The sequence below is a fragment of the Cajanus cajan genome, chromosome 1 (assembly GCF_000230855.2).
Source record: "Cajanus cajan strain Asha chromosome 1, NIPB_CcT2T_4, whole genome shotgun sequence".
Classification (NCBI taxonomy): domain Eukaryota; kingdom Viridiplantae; phylum Streptophyta; class Magnoliopsida; order Fabales; family Fabaceae; genus Cajanus; species Cajanus cajan.
The window spans coordinates 22341780-22354187 of NC_138517.1; positions in this window are offsets into that span (position 1 = coordinate 22341780).

A 12408-nucleotide genomic window follows, 5' to 3' on the forward strand; every position below is an offset into this window, starting at 1 on the left:
ATGTATTTTGGCTGTCATACATAGATTTAAAGACCTTGAAACCTTTTTCTGCTGGGGTCGAAAGGATTTCTTCAATTGGACCACAAAAGTCCCACCATTGGAGGAACCAGTTTGGGAACTTGTACTGAACATTTCTTTTGAAATAGATAAGCCATGAGTGGCGATTGGTTTTATTTTGATACCAGAACGTTTTAGTCTAAGCGTCAATATAATCCTAATAATTGTACCCAATAGGGTCAAAAAGCATTGAAAATTTCCGAGTATTATTCGGGTTTTGGCCAAACTGGCTAGGAGTTAAAACTTTTAATATTTGGAAGGTTGTATAGGTTATATTAGAAGGATCTTTTGGATCCTTATAATGTTTGATTGCTACAAAATCTATATCAATCAAAATAAACTCAGAACTTTCTCATTTTATTGAGGGCAAGAGGTTTAAAATGAAAACCCTCAGGAAAATTTTTTTGGGGAATTTCGTTGGGGTTTTTATCCCAAAATTCAGGTTCCATTTGAATAATAACTTAAATCTTATTTTTTGGGACATAATGAGATTGAGAAGTTTGGGGCTTTGTTGCTTGAGTTAAAGTCTGGTTTTGAGGAATTGTTTGGGCTTGTTTTTCTGGTAATTTACCAATGAGAAGATCCATAGCTCTATCTTCTCCTTCTTCTTCTTCTTCTTCTAACATTAGGTCAGCCCAAGTCTTGGTTGGAATAGAGTTTAGACTTTGAAGATTTAGTAGGGTTGAAATTGGGATTGGGATGGCATAATCTACCTTGGTTTGTTTTTGTGTTTGGTGGAGGGTTTATTGAGTAGATGTCTCAACCATTTGACTTGGTTGGGGTTGACTCAATGACTCAATTAATTCAAGGTTTTGTTTGATGGAGTAGATGACTCCGCAGATTGGATTGGCCCTGTTAAGGCCAAATGATTACCTCTGCCTCTGCCTCTGGTTGAGGCCAGTATTGCTTTCTTAGGCATCATACGGTGTCCCCTGTAAGTATTCATGAGTAAGATAATCAAGGAGAGAATTTGAGGTTCCTTTGAGATACTCAATGTCAAAATCAAAAACATTTAAAATTGTTTGCCATTTAGCAAAAATTTGTTTTGATGCAAGGTTCTTGACATCTTTTTGCAAAATTTCTTTGGTTGATTTGCAATCAACCCTAATTAAAAAATTTTGATTTAAAAGGTCATATTGAAATTTTGAAACACAAAGAACAATTGCTAAAACTTCTTTTTTAATAGTTGAATAATTTTGCTGTGCAGGGTTCCAATATTTGGAAGTATAAGCCACGATATTCTTTTTATCTCCTAACTTTTGCTTGAGGATACCCCCATATCCAAGGTCAGAAGCATCAATTTCAACGATTTTGAAAGCTTGGGGAATAGGTAAAGAGAGACAAGGAAGGTTTTTAACCAATTGCTTAACATGTTTGACAGAAGTGGTATGACTATCACTCCAAGAGGGAGGATTTTTCTTTAAACGATCATGTAGGGGTTTGATAATATTGTTTAAATTGGGAATAAAGTCTGCTACATAATTTAAACAACCCAAAAATCTTTAAAGTTGAGTTTTTTTCAATAATTTGGTTGGGGAATTTATCAGCAAATTCAATGGATCTGCTAATAGGTGTGATTTTCCCCTGATGGATGATATGGCCAAGGATCGGATCTTAGTCTGGAAGAGACTTATTTTTTAGCTTGACACAGCTAAACCATTTTGTCTGATAATTTTTCACAAAAATGTTAACATGTTTGAAGTGTTGGTCTATATATTGGGAAAAAATTAAGACATCATCAATATATACAATGACAAAGCTAGTATAGGAATTGAAAATGTCATTCATAATTTTCTGAAATTCTGAGGGAGTATTTTTTAAGCCAAAGGGCATTACGTTCCATTCGTATTGCCCAAAAGGAACAGTAAAGGTTGTTTTATACCATTCTTCTTCTTGAATTTGTATCTGCCAATAACCATATTTCATATCAAATTTTGAAAAGATTTTTACCGAGTAAAGACGGTTAAGAAGATCCTTTTTGTTAGGAATAGGATATATGATCCATCGAAGGGCTTGATTGAGAGGTTTATAGTTTATAACTAATATCGGAGTTCCCCTCTCAAGCTCGGCTTGTTTATTGACATAAAAGGCTGCACAAGAGCATGGGCTTTTGCTAGGTCGGATGAGGTTTTTGCTTAAGAGATCTTTTATCTCCTTTTGGCAATAATGGAGAAGTTGTTCATTCATTTGGATTGGTCTAGCTTTGGTTGGAATTTGATTTTCCTTGAAATCTTTTTCATAATAATGTGTTGTTTTCTATTCCAAAAAGCATGAGAAATGTCAGAAAAAACAGAGTTTTGGATTGTAAGCAAAAGATCTTTGATCTTGTTTTGGATATGGGTTTGATCAAGCTGTTGTTGAATAGACTTAAAGAAAATCTCTTCTTTCAGATAGTTAATCTGGTTGGATTTCTGTTCTATCAGGTTGATAGTCTTATTAATGGGTTTCTTAATAGATTTATCACCCTTTTGAGTAGATATAGCTTCATCATTTATTTCTAAGGGAAATAAGGCCCTAATAAAAGGAGTCCCTAGGATGACCTCGTTCCTAAGGTCCTTGACCAATAAAAAGGAGGTTTCAATTTGTTGACCTTGGTTTTCTATTGTGGCTTTGGAAAGTTTGTACTTAATCTGTAGTTTGGATCCATTAGCAGTGCTAAGTTTTTCGAAGGTTTTTTCAAAAATATTTGGTTGGAATAAGACCTTCTAGGATGCAATTCGAGTCTGCCCCAGTGTCAAAAAGGGATATGGTTTCTAGGATAAATCTTCAACGATAATCTTGATATTGATGAAGAATTTTTGAATGGTTAGACGGTTTATAAGACCCAAGAAATCACTCCAATCAACTTCATTATTCTCTAAATCGAGTTCAGAATGAGGTTCTTCTTGGTTAGAATCATCTTGTAGTTGGGAAAGAATACTTTGATGAAGGGCCTGTTGTTCCTTAATACTCCTAATTTCCCTTTTAAGATTGTTGATCTCAGCTTGAAGATCTTGGATAGTAACTGGTTTGGTGAAAGTTTTTTCTAACCTTTTGAGGATAAGATTTAAGTCATACTTATTGGTTATGACTAAATTGCTAGGTCTTTTTTCCAAAGTCTGTTTGAGTTTATTCAAAAAAACTCTCTTTTCCTCCGGGTCAGGAGTAGAACTGATTGCTTCAAACAAAAGATCTTGTTCTTTTGTTACAACATTTATGTTTGGGGTATCACTACTATCAGACGGTGAGACATCATCATCCTGCTGAACATTATGAATATCTTCACCAGAATAGTCATCCGTTGAATCTTCCTCAGAAGTTTCGACTAAAAGACTGCTAATTTGTTATTCTAATTCGGGTTCTAGATTGAGGTTGCTAATTTTCCTCTTGAGTCTACAGTACTTGCTGATATGACAAGGTCTTTTGTAGTTGTAACAAACTATTGATTTTTTCCCAGGTGGGTGTTTGGTTTCTCCTTTGGGTTCCCTTCTAGGATTCCTAAAACGTCGTTGATGTTTGTAATGAGTATTGCTAAGTTGGTCATGCCTAACCGTTTTCCTGGTTTTCTGTTTAGAACACCCAGGTAAACCAAATTGTTCACAAAAGGTACCTAAGTCTTTCCTATTTTGGTTCTTTTCTCTTGCTAATTGTAGACCCCTAAAATTGTCCGGGTCGGAAATAAGACTCGAAGACTCTCGAAGATCAAAGGAAAGTCACCCGGAAGGACTCCTGGAAGACCCTAGGATGACAATCTGTAGGTTTAGAGGTCTTAGAGTAGCAAAAAAATAAGAAAGTGGAGGGAATGAAGCCCAATACGGCCTCCCAGAAGTTCAATACGGCCGTATTGAAGTTTCTGAACTTCAATACGGCTGCATTGAACTCAATGCGGCTGCACTGAACTTCAATACGGCCGTATTGAGGTTTTTGAACTCAATACGGCTGCACTGAACTTCAATACGGCCGTATTGAGGTTTTTGAACTTCAATACGGCCGTATTGAATTCAATACGGCCGTATTGTAGTTCAAAACTTCAATACGGACCGTATTGACCCTCATAAACCGTATTGAGCCTCTTCCCTATAAATATGACGTCAATGGGACGTCATTCTACACTTTTGGACTGAGTTTTAACCCTCTTCTTGAGTATTCTGGGTTTTTTTTGAGCAGTGCTCTGCCTAGAAATCACTCGGAGAGTTGATCCGACGAAGTTTTTGAGTTCTGAGCATTTTGCTTGAGTCTCAAACTAAGTCGAAGGGAAATCCATCGGATTTCCAAGTCAAAAATTATTTTTTAGGAGGGAGCGAGCGGTCTTGTAGAGGGAGGGAACGCCAAAACGCTTCCCAATTTTTGTCAAGATATATAAGAAAGCACGCTTCAAAGGTTTATCTCTTTAAAATCCCTTCTTTTACCGCTTTCTGTGTGTACATATTTAAACTGTCATCATGTAGATAGTTAATTCATAATTGCTTAGAATAAATAGGGGTAATTTAGTAATTTCGCGCTATTATTTTTAAATAATCTGTCATAGGGAACCCGAAAGGGGCGCTGTGGGGTGCTAACACCTTCCCCACGCGTAACCGACTCCCTTACCCGACTCTGGTTGTAATGGCCGAAGTCGATTTTTGAATCGATTGCCTTAAAACTTCTTTTTCCAATGTTTTGAGTAAAACATTGGTGGCGACTCCATGAACCCTTCCTTTTTATGAAAACCGCTAATCCATGGAGGGTCCCGCTTGGGATTAACATGGATTGGTGAGCCTTTTAATAAAATTGCTCGTTTGACGAGGTCTCAGTTTGAGAATAAGTCATTCTAGCAATCCATATTTTTAAACAAATAAAAGAGTCCAACCATCCTTCGCGAATGCCGAAAGCCCGTTTCGGGCCGGTGGCGACAGATGGCGACTCCACTGGGGAAGCCTCGAGAGTCAGTCCCATTTAGTGACAGATTATTTTTAACAAATAATAGTTAAAATTACTTCATTACCCCTTTGCTTGTATAATAACACGTTTTACCTATTTGGCTTTAAATAACTGTTGTATGTTTAAATTTTTGCAATTGTTTGAAATAAAAACTGCACACAAACCTTTGCACACAACAGTTCCCTCTATACCCGGGGGCATGAGTGGTAAGCCATAGGGAGTGGATGTCAGTACGGCCGGTTGTCGAATGGGTCTATAGGTGCCCGTAGACCGTTGTCGGAAAGCATCACTCAAGGTGATAACCATGAACTCAAGTCCGACAGTGCGTTGGAGCTTTCCATCGACTTACGACGAGAGGAATTGGGTCCCTATAATGGGGGCACCTTGGGGGCCTCAGACCGGTGAGAACAGTTAGAACCACCTTGAATATGCACCTTTCTGCAGGATACCCCTACCTCGTGATTCGCTCGTGACTGTTCGTGGATGAGTGAATTGTTTGTGCATTGATTATGTGAAATTGTTTGAGCATACATTGCATTTCTTTAAACATACAACATTCTTTTTTAAAATAAGAATAAATAGGAATGAGAATCTTCCATTACATGGTGTTAACATCTACCTTCATCACATTCATATAGGTAGTTTCCCTTTTCACCCAAAAAATACAAAAAAACAAAATACCCAAAAAAAAGAAAAGAAGGGTTATTTATCCAAACCAAGCAATATCATGCATCATCTTAGGGACATCCTAAAAACATGATAATGCTTAGTTGAATAAACACAATGCATGCATATTCAACGCCATCATCTCATATCATGCATTCTTATCAAAGATCATGGAGGGATCTAGGTTTGCATTTCATACATCCCTCCCAATAAATCATTAATAAACATTAATAAAAAGAAAGAAATAATCGATGCGTATGTTCAAGATGGATCGCACGCCATTTGTTATTAAATGCAAGCCAACAACCGCGCCAAGCGAACACACGTCAACTCCGTTGTTGGTAATCAAGACAGACAAAGGGGAAGGTCCGACACCGTTAAGGATCACTGCTCCAAGACCTTTCCCCTACGAATCAAATAAGGCTGTGCCGTGGATATACGACATCCATTCTTCTGCCGACAGTGATATCTCCAACATCGCTGGACTTGGGGGCATGACTAGGAGTGGCAGGATCTACACTCCCGAAGATCTTCACGATAAAGCTCCCAAGAATAAAGGGAAAGAAAAGGAAGAGAAAACCGAGGAAGATAGAGAATCCGAGGAGGAGACTAATGAGCTGTTAAAGTATATCCGACAGAGCGAGTACTCCATCGTGGATCAACTTCATAAGACGCCAGCAAAGATTACGCTGTTGTCGTTGATCCTAAGCTCCGAACCGCATCGGCAAGCTCTGTTGAAAGTCTTGAACGAGGCATATGTGTCGCATACTATCTCCCAAGACAAATTTGAGGGGATTGTTAGTCACATCACGGCTAATGATCACCTCTCTTTCACCGATGAAGAGATCCCCGCTGAGGGACCGAACCACAACAAGCCCTTGCACATCTCTGTAAAGTGCAAGGAGTATCACATCGCAAAGGTCTTGGTGGATAATGGATCTTCCTTGAACGTAATGCCAAAGAGAACGTTCGATCAAGTGTCAATCAAGGGAGTCCAAATGCGCCCGAGCAACATGATCGTTCGAGCCTTCGACGGTTCTAAAAGAGAAGTGGTGGGAGAAGTCAATCTCCCAATCCAAATTGGGCCCACCATCTTCAACGTCGAATTCCAAGTGATGGATATTACTCTTGCATACAGCTGTCTCCTCGGCCGACCTTGGATTCATGATGCGAAAGCTGTACCCTCTACGCTCCACCAGAAAGTCAAGTTCATAGTGGGTGACAAACTGGTGACTGTACAAGCTGAAGACGATATACTCATCAGCAAGCCATCCACCATACCTTATGTGGATACAGCGGAGGAAGCTCTAGAAACCGCCTTCCAAGCATTGGAAATTGCCAATGTTGAAACGTTTCCCCGAGAAATGAAGAAGGTAGCCTCCATGCTCACCGAGAACGGATACTTGCCAGGACAAGGACTTGGCAAGGATTCCCAAGGAATTCCCAAGCTACCCGTTATCAAAGATAATCCGGGGAAACAAGGGTTAGGATACAACCCTGTTAAAGATCAAAGAACGAAGAGGAATCAAGATCCTTCTCGACGTTCTTTAAGCCAGATCTTTAGGAAGGCCGGTTCACAAGCATCAAGGCCGGTCGTCGTCATCAAGTGCTCTCCTCCTTCCGATAGGGATGTGTAAACCTGATGACTATTAGAGATTACTCCTCGGGGACAGCCCGACCCCCGAGCCTCGATAGGGCACATGTTTCCACTATGATTATAATAAAATCATTCTTCATTATTTCTTATTGCTTCTTTTCTTGCTTGCAATAAAAATTCTAAACCACATTATTTAACCCTGTTTGAATGAACATAAGTGAGGTTAAAATCGTCTTAATAAAAATAAACCCGCATCTTTTTATGTGGAAGTGTGTGACAACTTAGAGCACCTTTCCTTGGCCTCAATAAGTGCCATCATGGATAAAAAGAAATCCATTCAGGACAAAAATCCTAAAAATAAAAGAAAGCTCGGCAGGAAACCCAAAAAGGGGACTGCGCAAAAATAAGAGCAAAAGACCCGCTAGGAATCCCACAAGAGGGTGACCTAGGCAAAAATTAGGGTTACAAAATAATGAACAAAAACAAAAGCCCGCTAAAACTCCACAAATGGGTGTTTTAGGCAAAAGTTAGGGCAATCAAAAAACAGAATAAATCCATGATGGTACCACCAACTGAATTCAACAAAGGGGCTCAAGAAAAGCTATCCAAGTTGTCAAATCACAAATGTTAATAACCAAGACGTGCTTAACTTCATAAGTGTTTAATCAAACAAGCCTAAACACTTAAGCCTACCATTGGCCAAGCCATTCTTACAAAATCCATTTTTCAAAATAAAATTGAATCCCCTCTAAAACACAAACTTTCGAAAAAGAATATACCTTTCCTTTCTTTTCTCTCTTGTCCCAAACGATTTTTGAATAATCTAGTGGAAACATGGAGATATAGTGGTCAATAGGAGGGTTGACATATCTTTTAAAGGAAGGGAAGGATCATTTGGTTGATGACACCAAATCTCAATATAACACGCATCATTCCTCGGTTACATTAAATCGGCAGCACACAGCCCGTCTAGAGGAATGGCAAAAATCCAAACAGAGAAACGCATCGGTTAATTCTTTTGAAAAGTGAATCAAATAGAATTAGGTGCATCATACTGCATACATGCATACAGATGATAGGTGTAATGGAAGATCACTTATTCTCTGTTTATTGAAAAAAACAAAAAAAATATATAAACTTCAGAAAAACAATACGCCCGTATCATGTTCAGTACGCCCGTACCAAAATTAGGGTTATGAACAAATTTTCAATTCAATACGGGCATACTGAAATGGATATGGCCGTATTGGCCATAAAGAGATTTTCAAAGACCTCTTCATGAGGCAATTGCATAAAATAGAAAAATAGGAAAATTGCTTGTGTATGACAGCAGTCAACAAAAGCCGAAAACGAAAAAAGGCAAGGATACAAACAATACTCCTCAGTTTGTACAGAATAATTGAGCCTGGAGAGGCTTGCTGAAAAAATACTTCCTCAGAATAATTAAGCCTGGAGAGGCTTGCAGAAACAATACTCTCTCACCATACAGAATAACTGAGCCTGGAGAGGCTTGCCGAAATAATACTCCTTCAGAATAACTGAGCCTGGAGAGGCTTGCCGAAATAATACTCCTTCAGAATAACTGAGCCTGGAGAGGCTCGCCGAAATAATACTCTCTCAGAATAACTGAGCCTGGAGAGGCTCGCCGAAATAATACTCTCTCAGAATAACTGAGCCTGAAGAGGCTTGCCAAAATAATACTCCTCAGAGACATTTCTGTACAGAAAAAGCCAAAACCAACAAAAAAGGCAAAAATACAGAAAAAGCCAAAATCAACAAAAAATACAGCAAAAGCTGAAATCAACAAAAAAGGCAAAAACACAGAAAAAGCCAAAATCAACAAAAAGGCAAAATACAGAAAATCCAACAAATTATACAGAATAACTGAGCCTGGAGAGGCTTGCCAAAATAATACTCTCCAAAAAACATCTCAGCTTGCATTCTTGGGCTGAACAAGAAAAGCAATTCATCGTACAGAATAACTGAGCCTGGAGAGGCTTGCCGAAATAATACTCATACAGAATAACTGAGCCTGGAGAGGCTTGCCGAAATAATACTCCCACAGAATAACTGAGCCTGGAGAGGCTTGCTGAAATAATACTCCCACAAAATAACTGAGCCTGGAGAGGCTTGCTGAAATAATACTCCCACAAAATAATTAAGCCTGGAGAGGCTTGCCGAAATAATACTCTCCAAAAGACGTCTCAGCTCGCATTCTCGGGCTGAACAAAAATCCAATTCATCATACAGAATAATTGAGCCTGGAGAGGCTTGCTGAAATAATACTCCCCAACCGTACAGAATAAATGAGCCTGGAGAGGCTCGCCGAAATAATACTCTATCAGAATAATTGAGCCTGAAGAGGCTCGCAGAAATAATACTCCCCAGAGATATCTCAGCTTCCACTCACGGGCCAAATTCCCCAGTGAAAGCTATCAAACCAAGATCAGCAAAATTCCCCAAGGGAGGCTTGATCATCTAAACAGAATATCCAAGTCGAAAGGACTTAAACTTCCTCAGTGGAAGGTAGCTTTCCAAACGAAGAGTGAAGCTAAGCCTGAAGAGGCTTTCTAAATAATACTCTGGGATACATAAGAACTTCAAATCCCCAGTCGCCTACACAAGAGGCACTCCTTCAAAAAAAAAAAGGAAAATCAAAAATCCAAAATAATCATTCCCCAAGTGGAATCCGGCTCTCAGCCAATCACTGAATGTCAAGCTGATACGCCTAACAGAAGAGGCCAATTACAACCAATGACAAAATCCCCTAGCGGATAACAGCCTACACAGAGGCAACAAAATCCAAAAATCAAAAAGAGTCACCCGAATAAGGATAACCGGGATACTCCACCAACGTCGAAAGGACGTCAGCCAATCATAAGGCACCGCTTATCTCAGAAAGAGCATCTTCGTGTCTACACCCCAGGGAAACAGAAATTCCTCAATGGGCACCAACTATGCAAAAGAAAGTTGGGACACAAGAACCTATGAGTAACTGCACATCCCCTAGACGGATCCCTGCGTTATCCAGTCCTCAGTGGCACAAAAATCAAAAACAATCGTCAAAGCAGCATCGTGGACTGTGGAGACAAAATCATCACGACAAAATCCCCCAGCGAATAATAGCCTACACAGAGGCTACAAAAATCAGAAAATCAAAAGAGACACCCGAATAAAGACAACCGGGATACTCCACTTACGTCAAAAGGACGTCAGCCAAACATAAGGCATCGCTCAACTCAGAGAGAGAGCATCTGTGTCTACACCCCAAGGAGTCAGAAATTCCCCATGGGTACCAACAATGCAATGCAAGTTGGGGCACAGGAACCTATGAATGACTGCACATCCCCTAGACGGATCCCTGCGTTATCCAGCCCTCAGTGGCACAAAAATCAAAAACAATCGTCAAAGCAGCATCGTGGACTGTGGAGACAAAATCATCACGACAAAATCCCCCAGCGGATAATAGCCTACACAGAGGCTACAAAAATCAGAAAATCAAAAGAGACACCCGAATAAAGACAACCGGGATACTCCACTTACGTCAAAAGGACGTCAGCCAAACATAAGGCATCGCTCAACTCAGAGAGAGAGCATCTGTGTCTACACCCCAAGGAGTCAGAAATTCCCCATGGGTACCAACAATGCAATGCAAGTTGGGGCACAGGAACCTATGAATGACTGCACATCCCCTAGACGGATCCCTGCGTTATCCAGCCCTCAGTGGCACAAAATCAGAAAAAACGTCGAAGCAGCATCGTGGACTGTGGAGACAAAATCATCTCAAAAGCCTGGAGAGGCAATACTCAGCTACCCAGTTGTCGAGAGCACCGAGGTATGCACAAGCCTGGAGAGGCAATACTCAGCTACCCAGTTGTCGAGAGCACCGAGGTATGCACAAGCCTGGAGAGGCAATACTCAGCTACCCAGTTGTCGAGAGCACCGAGGTATGCACAAGCCTGGAGAGGCGGTACTCAGCTACCCAGTTGTCGAGAGCACCGAGGTATGCACAAGTCTGGAGAGACGGTACTCAAACAAAGTCTGGAGAGACGGTACTCAAAGTCTGGAGAGACGGTACTCAAAGAAAGTCTGGAGAGACGGTACTCAATCAAAGTCTGGAGAGACGGTACTCAATCAAAGTCTGGAGAGACGGTACTCAATCAAAGTCTGGAGAGACGGTACTCAAAGTCTGGAGAGACGGTACTCAAAGAAGGTCTGGAGAGACGGTACTCAAACAAGGTCTGGAGAGACGGTACTCAAACAAGGTCTGGAGAGACGGTACTCAAACAAAGTCTGGAGAGACGGTACTCAAACAAGGTCTGGAGAGACGGTACTCAAACAAGGTCTGGAGAGACGGTACTCAAACAAGGTCTGGAGAGACGGTACTCAAACAAGGTCTGGAGAGACGGTACTCAAACAAAGTCTGGAGAGACGGTACTCAAACAAGGTCTGGAGAGACGGTACTCAAACAAGGTCTGGAGAGACGGTACTCAAACAAGGTCTGGAGAGACGGTACTCAAACAAGGTCTGGAGAGACGGTACTCAAACAAAGTCTGGAGAGACGGTACTCAAACAAAGTCTGGAGAGACGGTACTCAAAGAAAGTCTGGAGAGACGGTACTCAATCAAAGTCTGGAGAGACGGTACTCAAGGTCTGGAGAGACAGTACTCAAGGTCTGGAGAGACAGTACTCAAAGTCTGGAGAGACGGTACTCAAGGTCTGGAGAGACAGTACTCAACCATCAGCGTCGTCAGAGGCACGTTGGTGTTCAACTTCCAGCTCGGGCGTCGAGTGAAGTTAACCCTGGAGAGGGCAAACTCAACTGCCTAGGATGTCAGAAGCACCGAAGCAGAGCCTGGAGAGGCGGTACTCACAGCTTCCAGCTTGGGCGGCAAGCGAAGCTAAGCCTGGAGAGGCGGTACTCACAACTTCCAGCTCGGGCGTCGAGTGAAGTTGAGCCTGGAGAGGCGGTACTCATGCTACCAGAGTGTTCAGAAGCACGGAGGTATGCAGCTTCCGGCTCGGGCGACGAGCGAAGCAAAGCCTGGAGAGGCTACTCAGCAATTTTCCACCGGAAGACACTACAAGTCGGAAGGATGGCCTTATTCCCCGGACAATTGGGTCAACTCCTTTACTTATCAACCGGTACACTAAAAGGTCGTTTGACTAAGTAAAGGGGGGGGCAGCTG